The sequence below is a fragment of the Mytilus californianus genome, unplaced genomic scaffold (genome assembly GCF_021869535.1).
Source record: "Mytilus californianus isolate M0D057914Y unplaced genomic scaffold, xbMytCali1.0.p SCAF_26, whole genome shotgun sequence".
Classification (NCBI taxonomy): domain Eukaryota; kingdom Metazoa; phylum Mollusca; class Bivalvia; order Mytilida; family Mytilidae; genus Mytilus; species Mytilus californianus.
The window spans coordinates 303,653-318,871 of NW_026262675.1; the positions used below are offsets into that span (position 1 = coordinate 303,653).

General features: G+C 33.1%; 2 long non-coding RNA genes across 6 annotated transcripts; one reads left to right on the top strand and one right to left on the bottom strand.

Moving 5' to 3' along the window:
* The first annotated feature begins 34 nt into the window (after positions 1-34).
* Positions 35-7,426, top strand: LOC127732627 (uncharacterized). The gene is made up of 3 exons (XR_007996348.1): positions 35-320; positions 5,864-6,011; positions 7,211-7,426. It is a non-coding gene; the product is annotated as an uncharacterized LOC127732627 (long non-coding RNA).
* On the bottom strand, positions 4,406-5,857 carry LOC127732630 (uncharacterized). Of its 5 annotated transcripts, none has more exons than XR_007996352.1 (5): positions 5,625-5,857; positions 5,289-5,344; positions 4,893-5,004; positions 4,719-4,830; positions 4,406-4,656 (listed from the first exon to the last, which is right to left on the bottom strand). It is a non-coding gene; the product is annotated as an uncharacterized LOC127732630 (long non-coding RNA). The 5 variants fall into 5 exon arrangements; XR_007996354.1 differs by having other exon boundaries at positions 4,949-5,004; positions 5,569-5,857; XR_007996353.1 differs by having other exon boundaries at positions 4,775-4,830; positions 5,569-5,857.
* Positions 7,427-15,219: the final 7,793 nt, after the last annotated feature.

Below are 15,219 nucleotides of genomic sequence, written 5' to 3' on the forward strand. Positions count from 1 at the left end.
AAAATAGCTAATCAAATTAGTCGTTAGCAAAATTGGTCCACTTATTTCCGGTGTCATGGCAGCCCCCATGAAAAATTTGACTTTGAAAAATTTTTGTTCTTCTAAATACAATATCCTTTTGTTAAATTAACTGAAAAATGCAATAGTATATAACATTATGAGAAGATATAGATATTCAGCTTCTCAAAGGACTGGATGGAGAAGATACCTCCCTGTAATGTATGCTTTTACTGCATGGAATTTGTTTGGCTATGTAGCTTGGCATAAAATGATGAAGAATACTAAAGAAAAACATCCAGAATACGATTCTTTAAGTCAAAGTAAGCTGAAAAGCTATTTTAACTTTTTAACGCAGCTGTGTTCTCCAGTTATAAAATGGCACTCAACAAAAAAGGGGGGGGGGGGGGGGGGGGGGGGGGTTATAGGAATTCTAGTCACTTCGGCACCTGATCAAATCGGCACCCATTATAGTCAATTTGGCACCTAGTCAATTCGTGACCTGGTTAATTCGGCACCCACAAAAATGTAACATTATGTTTTGCAAGTAAACTATTAATTGAAGACTCCGTTTTTCATGATTTTTTTAGAATATTTTCACTAGAGGTTTCAACGTATATTTGTTGCGCGTAACAGAAGTTCCAAATGGAAACTTTGTCATAAACAATGGGGCCATACTATATGTTCCTATTGGAACTGATATAATAAAGCTGAGACTACTATAACACATACTGTTATAGTAGTCTCAGAATAAAGGAACCTCTATTTCATGACTACTGCACATTACTAGTAAAAATCAGCTACAAGATAGGTGCCAACGTTATTCATTTCAAGTAGACAGGAAAGGCAGGAAAATTTTTTATCCTCATCTGTTGATTAAACAACAGCTTGTGTAATGGCTTCTTTGTTTACTTAATTTTTAATTATAAGAGATCAAAAACTACCTGAAACTTCGTTAAAACAACAATCTGGTTATTGAAATTGATATAAGTTCATAAGTTTTTTAAAGTGATAATCAATCTAAACATTATAAATAGAATATTGAGAAAAGTTCAAACCAAAAGACAACTGATTATTGTTTAATGTGTATTCTTCCTGCTTAATTACATGTGCTGAGTTTTTAACGATGTACAAAATGAACCTCTGAAATTGTAAGTTTGGCAAAAAAATATATATAAAAAAAAAGGAACAACTATTCTCAATAAAAAGGAAACAAAAAGGTAAAAATATCATAAGCCATGGCCTTATCAGTTTATTTTCAACTTGTGAGTTTGAATGTCCCTTTGGTATCTTTCCCCTCTCCTTTAAAAATGTCAATAAGTCCCAGTTGAATTATCAAATTCAGAAATGACTTTAAATAGGTGCTGATTTGACTAGATGCCGATTTGACTAGGTGCCAGTTTGACTTTTTTTATAGGTACCGAATTGAACAGGTGCCGATTTGACTTGTACCCGGTTATATTGGTGCTTCCCTTTACCTGGTAGATTTATTACTGCAGCTAGTGGAGTGGGGAATGTAGCGGTGCCTTTACCGGGTAGATTTATATCTGCGATAGTTGAGTATTCCTTTAGCTCAAACGGTATAGTTGTGGCTAACTCTGTTACTGTGTCAGGGGTCCTGGATTTGAATCCAGCAATTAATTTTGGAAGGCAAGTCATGTGTGTTGACTTTTAATATTAGACCAATTAAAATTAATTGGTAGATTTTCCTTCCTGCCTGCCCCACTGATATCGTCCCGCCCCGATTTGTTTATTTTGAAAAATTCACAATTTTCTGGTTTTTGTTTGTTTCCTTTACCGGTAACCATGCTGATAATTTTGTTTCATAATTTCCAATTCCAAAATATTGACTTAGTTTTTCTTACATTGTCGTATTTCAAGTATTTTAACCAGCCTAATTAAAACAATCTACAATGGCTAAGTTACATTGCTAGACATGCTAGAAGGAGAGATTGATTATGGGAAGGGCTTGAAATATTCGGGATGTGAGTATTTAGCTGTATCAAAGAACACAAATTGCATTACACCACAAATTTCAATGATTAGAAACCCGTGGATTCTTTATTTATACAAAAAAGTGTAGAGAAATTTTACCATAAATTCCCATGAACATGATGAATGACATCCAAAGCACAAGAATCATGTCACACATTGCTATGAAAAACATGACTAAAGTAAAGAAATCAAGTTGCCCCAATTACAAACTTGTGTTTTGAATTACACTGATTTGGATGGTATATATGCGTACATGTATAAAATTTAAGTACAAAATGTTGGCCAATGTATCATCTACATGTATGTTCCCTCTGTACTCAATATAAATGTTTTTCATACCAATGTGTGTCGTGATTCTTGCTCTTTATTTGGATATCATTCATGGGGGTTTATCAATCTGATGTCTGGATGTGGATAGTTATCACTGCAAATTAGTTGGTAGGGCCCATGTGTTCCTGAAACACTGCTGCATTTGATGGGCACTACAAACATAGCTTTTGATTAGAAAGCTAAAGAAAATTGATGCAAGTAGTCTTAAAGAGAGCATTCTTCCAAATTTTGCTACTGACTGAAAATTAGAATAGTGGTTGCCACTCAGAAATATTATTTGGAAATAGTTAAAAAAGTATGCAGAATTCTTTATATATAATTAGCTATTTGTGTTACCCCAAAATATGAAGAACACATTACAAAAGGGTTTCAGAGGAAAGAAAAATTAAATCCTCACACCAGTCCTAATTATGCCCCCGCCGTAGCGGAGGGGGCATTAAGTTTTACCCTTGTCCGTCTGTACGTACGTACGTACGTCCCAAAATTGGTTTCCGTTTTCTAACTTTAGTTTGCCTCTACCAAATGTTATGAAACTTATAGACAATGCTTATTACCACAAAACACAGATCAAGTTTGAATTTTGGTGGCCTCATTTTTACCGTTCTAGAGTTATGCCCCTTTACAAATGGAAAATTGATAAATTTATCAATTCCGTTCTCTATCTTTAGTTTGCCTCAACCAAATGTTATGAAACTTATACACAATGCTTATTACCACAAAACACAGATCAAGTTTGAATTTTGGTGGCGTCACTTTTACCGTTCTAGATCTAGAGTTATGCCACTTTACAAATGGAAAAATTGCTGAATTTTTGGTTTTTGTTCTCTACTTAAGTTAGCCTCAACCAAATGTTATGAACTTATACAAAATGCTTATTACCACAAAACACAGATCAAGATTGAATTTTGGTGGCGTCACTTTTACCGTTCTAGAGTTATGCCCCATTATAAATGGAAAAATTGCAAAATTTTTATTTTCTTCTTAATATCTAGTAATTTTTAAAATTGAGTTATCTTCCTTTGTCCATGATTATAGTTGAATCAACTACAATCAATGATTTATACAATGCAATGTTTAATTTTGACTTCCACTGATAAAACACAGATCAAGTTGAATTTGGGGAGTGTCACTTTAACAATTATTGAGTTATGCCCCTTTATAAATCGAAAGATTGCAAAATTTTTAGTTTCCATTCTGTAACTTAAGTTTGCCCCAACCAAACATTATGAAACCTATACACAATATTCATTACCACAAAACTAAGATCAAGTACAAATTTTTTGTTTCCGTTTTCTAACTTTAGTTTGCCTCAACCAAATGTAACTTATTATTGTTATGAAACTTATACACTTAATGCTTATTACTACATAATACAGATTAAGTACAAAATTTGGTGGCGACACTTTTACCATTCTTGAGTTATGTCCCTTTATAAACATAAAAATTGCTGAATTTTTCGTTTCTGTTCTCTAACTTTAGTTTGTCTCAACAAAATGTTAAAAAACTTAGAAACACAACCGTTCTAGAGTTATATGCGTGTTTACAAATAGAAAAATTGCTGAATTTTTAGTTTCTGTTCTCTACTTAAGTTAGCCTCAATCAAATGTTATGAGACTTACACAAAATGCTTATTACCACAAAACTCAGATCAAGTTCAAATTTGGGTAGCGTCACTTGACCGTTCTTCAGTTATGTCCCTTTATAACTATATGATATGCAAGTGGGGGCATCATCTGTGTCCACATGTGGACACTATCCACATTTATTTTTCCTATAAATTGTATGAAAATCTACTTATCATTTTTAGTTGGCCTTAGTCAGGTGTTACCAATATTCATTGAAAAAGGATGAAGTCTGTTAGCTAGCTACATGTACATGATGTATGTAAAAAAAGTCTTACTTATTTTCCAAAATTTAAGTACATGTATAATTTGTTTCTTATTACTAAAGTTCTCATTTTTGTTCAAGCCTGTGACATTTATGTAGCAAAAGTGAGACATAGCAATCCTAGATTCATTCGTCTGCATTAGCGTCATATAGGGTATATGTTAACCTGGTGCTGTATTTATGAGATAAAAAAAATATATATCAAAATAACTCATAAATAGAAAGAAATATAAAATTACTAGTCCACTAGTATGTTATTAAGATGAAAAAATCAAATAACATATCTATCTAGACCATACATGTACATCAGAAAAGTAAAACACAAAATAAAAAACCTGCACAGTCCAGCTACCAACAGGATGACCACTTACTAAAACACAAAATATAAGACCTGCACAGTCCAGCTACCAACAGGATGACCACTTACTAAAACACAAAATAAAAGACCTGCACAGTCCAGCTACTAATTGCAACAGGATGACCACTTACTAAAACACAATATAAAAGACCTGCACAGTCCAGCTACCAACAGGATGACCACTTACTAAAACACAAAATATAAGACCTGCACAGTCCAGCTACCAACAGGATGACCACTTACTAAAACACAAAATAAAAGACCTGCACAGTCCAGCTACTAATTGCAACAGGATGACCACTTACTAAAACACAATATAAAAGACCTGCACAGTCCAGCTACCAACAGGATGACCACTTACTAAAACACAATATAAAAAACCTGCACAGTCCAGCTACCAACAGGATGACCACTTACTAAAACACAAAATAAAAAACCTGCACAGTCCAGCTACCAACATGATGACCCTTTACTAAAACAAAGAAATAAAAAATATGCACAGTCCAGCTACCAACAGGATGACCACTTACTAAAACACAAAATAAAAAAAACCTGCACAGTCCAGCTATCAACAGGATGACCACTTGCTAAAACACAAAATAAAAAACCTGCACAGTCCAGCTACCAACATGATGACCCTTTACTAAAACAAAGAAATAAAAAATATGCACAGTCCAGCTACCAACAGGATGACCACTTACTAAAACACAAAATAAAAGACCTGCACAGTCCAGCTACCAACAGGATGACCACTTACTAAAACACAAAATAAAAGACCTGCACAGTCCAGCTATCAACAGGATGACCACTTACTAAAACACAAAATAAAATACCTGCACAGTCCAGCTATCAACAGGATGACCACTTACTAAAACACAAAATAAAAAACCTGCACAGTCCAGCTACCAACAGGATGACCATTTACTAAAACACAAAATAAAAAACCTGCACAGTCCAGCTACCAACAGGATGACCACTTACTTAAACACAAAATAAAAAACCTGCACAGTCCAGCTACCAACAGGATGACCACTTACTAAAACACAAAATAAAAAACCTGCACAGTCCAGCTACCAACAGGATGACCACTTACTAAAACACAAAATAAAAAACCTGCACAGTCCAGCTACCAACAGGATGACCACTTACTAAAACAAAGAAATAAAAGACACCACATACACCATGTACATGTTATTTGGAAAGTGTGATGATAATCATTGCATCATGACAGGAACTACTTTCTTAGAAGTGATTTCAGTACGTTATTGTTCTACTGGATCTAAATTTTCCTTGTAGCACAAAAAGCATTATTAGTGTATGGATATGCTGATTCAAATACAAAGACTACAAAAATTACCCTGGGTACTAGAGGCATGAAAGTGGAAGAAATGGCAGGCAAAGATTTATTTGACAAGTACAATAAAGAAGGAGAGCAAGTAGAAATGTAAGTAAAGGATGCATTTATTAGTATGTATAATTCACATGTATCTATAACACATGTATAACATTAAGAAGATGTGGTAGGATTGCCAATGAGACAACTCTTAACCAGAGACCAAATGACGTAGAAGTTAGCAACCATAGGTCACGGTATGGCCTTCAACAATGAGCAAAACCATACCGCATTGCAAAGTATAAAAGGCCCCAAAATGACAAATTTAAAACGAGAAAACTAACTGCCTGATTTATGAACAAAATGATAAACAAATATGAAATACAGCAACAAATGACAACCACTGAATTACAGACTCCTGACTTTGAACAGACACACAAAGAAAGAGGCAGGGTTAAACATGTTAGTAGGTGCCCAACCCTTCCCATTTCTACTTGTTAAACATAGTTCATGATCAGCTACATGTATGATCAACACAATTTTGGCATGCCTCATCCCTTTACCATACATTCACATGTTTAAAACTCCTTAGAGTGAATTAACATCAATCTAACTTGCCTCACCCAATTTTTGAGTGTCATACATGTACAAGGGTATTCCATCATGATCGATAAATCCATAAATAAATTATTTGAAATTAGATTTGGTGCAAAGAGCACACTTGATTTATGTGTCATCCAAGAACATTAACTGATTAATGACTGCTGGTGTATATATTTTAGTTGACAATAGACTTTTCCTTTTAATAGCAATACACAAACATGTTTGACAAATGTACATGTTTATTTGGTAGAACAGTGAATTTATATAAAAAAAAACTGCAATATATATATATAGATCTCCTCTTGAATTGCTTATAAGTATAAAACTGTATTTTTGGATGTTTAAAATTGTTATGTCATCATAGTTATAAAAAGATATGGTGAACAATATGTTTAATATTCAAGGTAAAAAAAAATAGAACCAAATTTTAATGTCACCCTCCTTTCTATTGTAACCCTTTTTTGATAAATACACACTAATAAATGGTTATTAATTTTACAACACTTTTTTCTCATGTAAATATTAATGATTTTTGGGAAAACCATAACATGTCATAACTTGTTTTTTATGTTCAGGAATTTTAAAAATAAAATGCTACTTGACCAAACTAAGAGAAAAACATCCCATCTCTCGGTATCAATTTTAAGTAGATGGATGAAACTTTTCCCAAATCACTTTGGAAATCTAATTTTAATGTTATTTTTCAGGTCAGTTGAAAATGTAGTTGAAGCGGATGAATGAGAAGAAGGCAGATGATTTATTAGAAGATTTTAGTGATACTCGTTACATTATTGACCATGTCATGGTCTACTGAAATTAGGGATATAATTCAGTGATTTACTCTTTTGTTAATGACTATTGTTTACAGATGTATTTTTGTTTTAAAATGAATGTCATCTAATAAAGAACATGTTTTTATTTAACTTAAAAGGATTGTATATAAGGTAGATGTCAGGATCAGTGGCAAAATTGTATACAATATATAACAATTATGGACAGAGACCTCAGTTTAGTGTCACCACTCTCAATATTTCACCATCCAACTAAGGAATGATGAAAACATATCTATCAATTGTGGATGAATAGTTGTGAAGCAATGATAATATTACCCGACAGTGTTCAGTTGTAGGTAGTGACACCATGGATCACTTCTGATGTCTGACAGTAGCCAGTTGTTGGTTGCTTCATATATGGGTTTACTTATGTTGTCTTGCATCATCCTTTGGTTTTCATCTGTGTCTCACTTTGATTATCCACAACACAGATTGACAGAATTCAACCAAACATGCTTAGATTCGTCTATAGGACATGAATTTGGGTACCTGCTGTAGTTTTTGATCTGAATTATTTTGGGGATTTCCCAGACCAATACTTAGATTTAATAGTTCTGCCTAACAGTGTCAGTTTGTAATTAATCTGCAACGCCTTCAAAATGGCTTGACAGGATTCCACCAAACTTTGGTTTTCCCTTACCAAACCATGGTCATTGATGTATCCATTTCCTTATATTATTTGGAAACAACAGACCACACAAGTCTGCCTTGAGAAGCCAACACATTTTTATAAGAAGTATACACAATGCAGATTCTTTTTCTATCAGCTTTAGTAGGCTAACAACTGGTATATAATGAGTAGTCTCCCCATCATGATGATTATGTATAATTCCAGGTATTTATATCTGTTACCAAAAATGATTGATTTATTGATTTTTGCTTGCTTAACGTCCAGTGATGTATATTTCATGCATAATCAATAAGAGATCAAACAATTTATACAATAGGTAGGTTCTTCAAGGCATGTTGATTGATTTGTAGTTCGTGTCCACCTGATAATTGTAGCTTTCCATCAAATTGAGTGTCTGCTAAAAACACAAAATGGTTAAAAATCATCATTCAAGGGCAATAGCTCATATAAGAGGTCTTCTGACAATGTCGGCCATGTTGACTTATTAGTAGATCATTTTTGCAAAACTTTTCTTTCAATCTGTTAAATAAAGTTTCTGCAAAAAAAAAATGGATAAAAAGTGGTTTCAGGTTGCACTTTGTAAATACAGCTGTTTCACAAGCCACGCCTCTTTTGGGGAGATATATAATATTCATAGATATTTTGTTTTGCTACGTATACTGGTTCCCAGATATGATCTCTATGTTTCATCTCATAGAGAAATAACTTGGGTATGTTACCAGTATGAAAACACATGGCAGCCGTGAAAAATGAATTCTGATGAAGACCCAAACTGAAGGTAGGGGTAGAACAGAATTTTAGTATAAGTTTAAACTCTTAGAAGTTCGGGGCATATAAATGTTGAAAATATGCCGCACAGCCCTATGTTTTGACTTTTGAATAAAAAAAGTAGTGCATATCAACTTTCCGTTCTAAGATATAATTTTTTACGAAACTTTATAGTAAAGATTGCACAGCTTTAGCTGCAAAGGGAGTTCATATGGGAAATTGCATTGTCTATATTTACAGAAGTGCAACCTTCAAGCGAAATAACTCCTATCAGGAGTCAACAGACAGTTTTTGGCCATGTTGACTGATTTGTAGATCTCTTCCTGTTAATCACTTCTGCTTCTTAAACTTTCTCCCAAACTATTATTGTTAATGCAAAAATAACAGAAAATCGTTAAAAATAGTCCTTCAAGGATAACAACTATAAGGAGTCAACTAACAATTTCAGCCATATTGTTGCCATATACAGTTTCTCCCTATGAACTAGAGCTTACCAAAAAATGGATCAAAAGGGTCTTTGAAGGACAATAACTATAAGCATAACAAGCGACTCTTCAAAGGAGTTTTAGCCCTAGAATGACAGTTTTTACCAAGTTTTTGTGTTATTGCCTATTATCTTGAAAATTATAATTGCAAAAAATATCAGCAAGATCTACAAACAAGTCAACGTGGTTGATTAATCAATAATATATAGGAGCTATTGACCCTCAATGACTTTTACAACCAATTTTTTGCCTTTTTTTACCAAAAATAAAGTAGATAAAGATAATTGATAAACAGCAAAAACGATCAGCAGGAAAATTTCTGCAAATATCAAAATAGCCAATATCGTCAGTTAACTCCTTTTAGGAGTTTTTGATCTCTAATGATGATTGTAATCATTTTTGTCTTGCCATGCACCAACAGTCGCAAAATGCGAGACCGGGATTATATTCTGGCTGTGTAAACTATATGTATAAAGCTTTTTATTTCAGAGGGCAGAAAACCTGAATGCTTTATTATACCTTGTAAACAGACAGATGCCAAATGTTACAAAGTTTCTGTCTGTTATATGTCCATTGTCCTTGACCTCATTTTTATGGTTCAATGACTGCTTAAAATAATGTATAGTTTTTTGTCATGACATGTAAATTTTTTACCAATTATGAGTAATAATGTAATTATATTTGGTATATGCATTCCTTGCAAGATTTACATAATAGAAAAACAAAGGATATGGGGTATCCATCCATGACACAAAATCAGTACATGCACAGCAAAAAAACACATAAAAAGCAAAGGAACACTGCAGTGCTTTTATTGCTGTTTTTCATCTCAAAGTCACAGTAAGGCCTTCACGGAGCAAAAAAACTCTCATGTGTGTCAGACAGTGTTCACCTGACAACGTGACCTCATTTCATGGATTAGTAATCAAGTTTAAATTACGTGATAAGTATTATTTCTTTAGGTACGAAAAGCAGGTCAAATACATGTTTATGCTGTGTATGGAATGATAGTATGGTGAAATTGTAAATCTTTTAGGTTTCATCTGACCTTGACCTCATTTTCATGGTTCATTTGCTCAATTTTTAGGTCTGTTTTTCAAATACTGTAAATTATAGGTTAACTATATTTGGTGTTAGGAATGATTGTATGGTGAACATGTCTGTCTGGCAAGTATCAACTGTCCTTGTCCTCATTTTCATGGTACATGTCTATCTGGCATGTATCATCTAACATTGACCTCATTTTAATAGTTAATTGGTTATTGTTAATTAAGTTCTCATGGTTTTGTTTGTTTCTTGGATATGATAGTAAAAGCAATAGGTCAACTATATTTGGTGTTGGAAGGATTGTAAGGTGTAAATGTTCGTCTGGCAGGGTTAATCTGACATTAACCTCATTGTCATGGATTGTCGATAATTTTAAGTTTATGAGATACTTGCAGTAAAGACTTTCAATATAAAATCAATCATGGTCAGGAAAGCAGTTGAGACATTTCAACATGAGCGCTCTTATTTTTGCATTTAAAAAAAAAAAAAAAATGCAAAAACTGTAATAGATGAAGAAAAATGTTAACAACAAATATGATCAGCAAGACCAGATCAACAACAAAGAGATCATTGTCATGGATTATATTCTATTCTTCAATTTTGAAAATGCACATAGATCCAGATGATGGATACAGGCCCTTTATAGCCTTTAATTCGTGTTGCTGTTGCATTGACACTTTTAACCTATCTTACAAAAACAGCAAAATTCAATATTTCAGGGCCAGCATTTGACAACTACAAAATATGCTGTAAAATTTTCTAAAGAGTATATAGATCTTGACATGCTGATCATTACAATTTACTCTTTTACCCTAACTCCTATAGTTTTCAAGATTACAGCAAAAAATTAGAAAGAAAGGATATTTAAGGGGCAATAACTCCAAAAGTTTCTGACATTTTCAGGGTTAATAGATCTTGGTGTGCTGATAATTTTTGCACTTTACATTTTTATACGCCCAATAACGGGACGTACAATGATATACCATTGTCTGTCCATCGTCAACATGTCGGACAATAACTCAAAAATCCTTTGAGCAGTGTTCATGAAACTTTGGTGACTGGTTTATATCTATCAAAATAAGCTCCCTTTAGTTTCTTTAGAACTTTATTGGTTGAAAAAGCGACAGACGTATCATGCGCTCATGGCGCAGGTCTTTATTATTCATGTTATTATTATGTACTGCTATTATATTCAAGATAAATGTCAAAATAGTTATTTCAGGGGTTGTTGGATTTTCTCCAATTTTCAGGGTAGATACATCTGACATGTCTTGCTGATCATTTTTGCAAGTAGCTCCTATAGTTTTTTTTAAAATATAACAGTCAAAAACTGTGAACATTGGTAAAAACTTACATTTCAGGGGCAATAACTTAGCTAGAGGCTCAAAAGAGCCTGTGTAACTCACCTGCATCTTCAACAATGGCCACTTTTAAGTAAAAATCATCATTAAAGGGGAATAACTCTATTAAGAGTCAACTGACAATTTCAGTCATGTAAACATATTTGTAGATCTTACCCTGCTGATAATTTTTCCTTTTTAAAGTTTCTTTCTTTCTATTATCGTTTTCAAGATAATAGGCAAAAAATGCATAAAAATGATAAATAAATTGTTAACACAGAGATATATCTCGCCTATTTGTTATTTTGATAATGCAAATGTTGAAATTAAAATATCAATACTTTAACATGCAACTTATGCAAATATTCAAAGTCAATGAACCATGACTGAAGGTACAGGGCTAAACAATCTCCATGGAAATGATATGTGCCAATGCTAATACAACTGCAAACCAAATACCATTGACTTTTCATAAGTCGTTCCCTTTAAACAAACCCAAACGCAAACAGTAACTTGTAAACTATGTAAAAGTTTCAAAGTCAATGATCCATAATTAGGGGGTGGGGTTATATAATCTCCATGGAAATGAAACTTGCAAATGCCAATACATTTGCATACTGAATATCATTGACTTAACATTAGTGGTTCATCTTAAACTGACCTAATCACAAACTAATACATGTCAACTAAGCAAAAGTTTCAAAGTCAATAGACCATGAATGAGGTGGCGGGGCCAAATAATCTCCATCGAAATGAGATATGCCAATGCTTATACAACTACATACCAAATATCATTGACCTACCACTATTGGTTCCCCATAAACTTACCTTATCACAAACTAATACATGTAAACTAAGCAAAGTTTCAAAGTCAATAGACCTTGACTGAGGTTGCGGGGCCAAATAATCTCCATGGTAATGAGATGTGCCAATGCTAATACAACTGCATACCAAATATCATTGACCTACCACTAGTGGTTCCCCATAAACTGACCGAATCACAAACTAATACATGTAAACTAAGCAAAGTTTCAAAGTCAATAGACCTTGACTGAGGGGGCGGGGCCAAATAATCCCCATGGTAATGAGATGTGCCAATGCTAATACAACTGCATACCAAATATCATTGACCTACCACTAGTGGTTCACCATGAACTAGACCTAATCACAAACTAATACATTGTTGACGCCGCCGCCGGAAACAGCATACCTATGTCTTGCTTTTTGACTCCATCAAGGCGAGGCAAAAATTATCATTTCAGGGCAATAACTCATATAAATAGTTGAATGAAGATTTTGGCATTATGGCTTATTTGTAGATCTTGTCTTGCTGATCATTTATGCTATTTAAAGTTTTTATCTATCTATTACAGTTTTCAAGATAATAGGTAATAAAAAAAGGGAAAAACATCATTAAAGGGCAATTACTTCAATAAGGAGTCGACTAATTTCAGTTATGTTGACTTATTTGTAGATCTTGTCTTGTTGATCATCTTTGCTTTTTTAATAGTTTTTAAGATATTAGGCAAAAACTGAAAAAATTGGTGAAAATCGTCATTAAAGGGCAATAACTCTAATAAGTAGTTGACAGAAGATTTCAGCTATGTTGACTTATTGGTAGATCTTGTTGTGCTGATCATTTTTGCTTTTCTAAAGATTCTATCTTTCTATAATAGTTTTTAAGATATTAGGCATAAATGCAAAAAATTGGTAAAAATTGTCATGAAAGGGAAATAATTCTAATAAGGAGTTGTATGACGATTTTGGTCATGTTTGACTTATTTGTAGATCTTGTCTTGCTGATTATTTTTGCTTTTTATAATTTTTCGAGATAATAGACAAAAAATTTTAATAAACTGTTGACACAGAAATATGTTTTGCCTGACGACAATCTGATGGACATTAACATTGCTAATTAATTCAAAGTCGTTGGACCATGAACTAGTGGACAGGGCCTCGCAATGGTCAACAAACTGAGATGTACGGACAGTAATGTAACATTAGAGCAAATATAATTTTCAATTGTAAGTAGTTCCTCTCAAACTAACTAAAGCAGAAAACTTTTAACATTGAAAATTGCTAATTAATTCAGAGTCACTGGACCATGACCTAGGGGGTAGGGCCTCAAAATAGTCATCAAACTGATTTGTACTGATAGTAATGCAACTTCATACAAAATATCTTAATCTGTCACAAGTAGTTCCTAACTAACTAACACACTAACTTAAGCACAATATTTTACAATTGTTGATGCCATCGTTATTGTCGCCGTCAAAGCAATCCCATGTCTTGTTTCCGCAACTTTCATCGCAGGTGAGACAAAAATGGCAAAATTTATCATTTAAGGGCAATAACTCTTATAAGACGTCATCTGACAGTTTTAACGTGAATTGACAAAGGTAGAGCTCAACATTCAGCACATTTTTGCCCCTGTCAGATTTTCTCAATTTTTAGAGGTTTTCAAAATAATAGGCAAAACTTGCATTTTATCCCTATGTTCTATTTTTAGCCATTTCAGCCAACTTGGTAGACAGGCAAGGTCATTGTACATATTTTTCAAACTAGATACCCTAATAATGATTGTGGCCACGTTTGGTTAAATATTGCCCTGTAGTTTCAGAGGAAAATTTTTTGTAAAAGTTAACGGACGATGACAGATGACAACGACGGATGATAAGTGATGAGAAAAGCTCACTTGACCTTTTGGCCAGGTGAGCTTAAAACAGGTAGACAGATTTCCTAAAATATTCAGGGAAGATAGAGTTTATTGTGATGAACACTTTTACCCAGTTAGTTTTTTTTCCAATTGCTTTAGTTTTCCAGAAATACCGGTAATCCAAAATTTGCAGTTTGATCCCAATGTTCTATTTTTAGCCACTTGAGCAATGTTGGTTGAATTTTGTCTTTATAGTGCTGTTACATAGCTGTTTCACTGAAATATAACCACATATCCCTTCATAGACATGAAATATGATGTTTTATTTGTTTCTGGTACTTACTGTACAATCTGTCATTAGTCTGTATCAGTAGATGTTTTACATATTTTTGGTGGCTTTTTGTATCTTCACCTTGTGTGATGATCTTTGGAAGATTAATGTCCCATTGGCATTTACATAAAATATGCTTAAATACAGTTCCTAATTATTTTGAAAATAAAAACTTCTGTTTCTGATACAGAGAAAGAGAAATATCTGAATACTTTTTTCCATACTTTAATTGTATATTAATAACTTAAACCTCAAACAATAATGGAACAAAACACACCAATATGATTTTTGCAATTTGTTTCCTACATTGGAAAAAAAAAGATGTACATTTTATTTTTGTAATATAACATAATATAAATTGCTCTAGGCTTAAAACTGTGTAAAATTAAAACTCTAAGACATATGGTTACAAGAGTCTACAAAGCGTACAATGCAAGGTTATCATTACACAATTATTCTAGAACTGAGCTTAACAATATATTTGGAATGTATTTGTATTACTATAGACCTAAAAATATTGACCTATATTTGGAACATACCTATAGTTATTTTTACATGAAGTACAAATCATAAATACATAACTGAATGTTCTTACTTTTACTAAAACAATCTTATTATGAAAGCA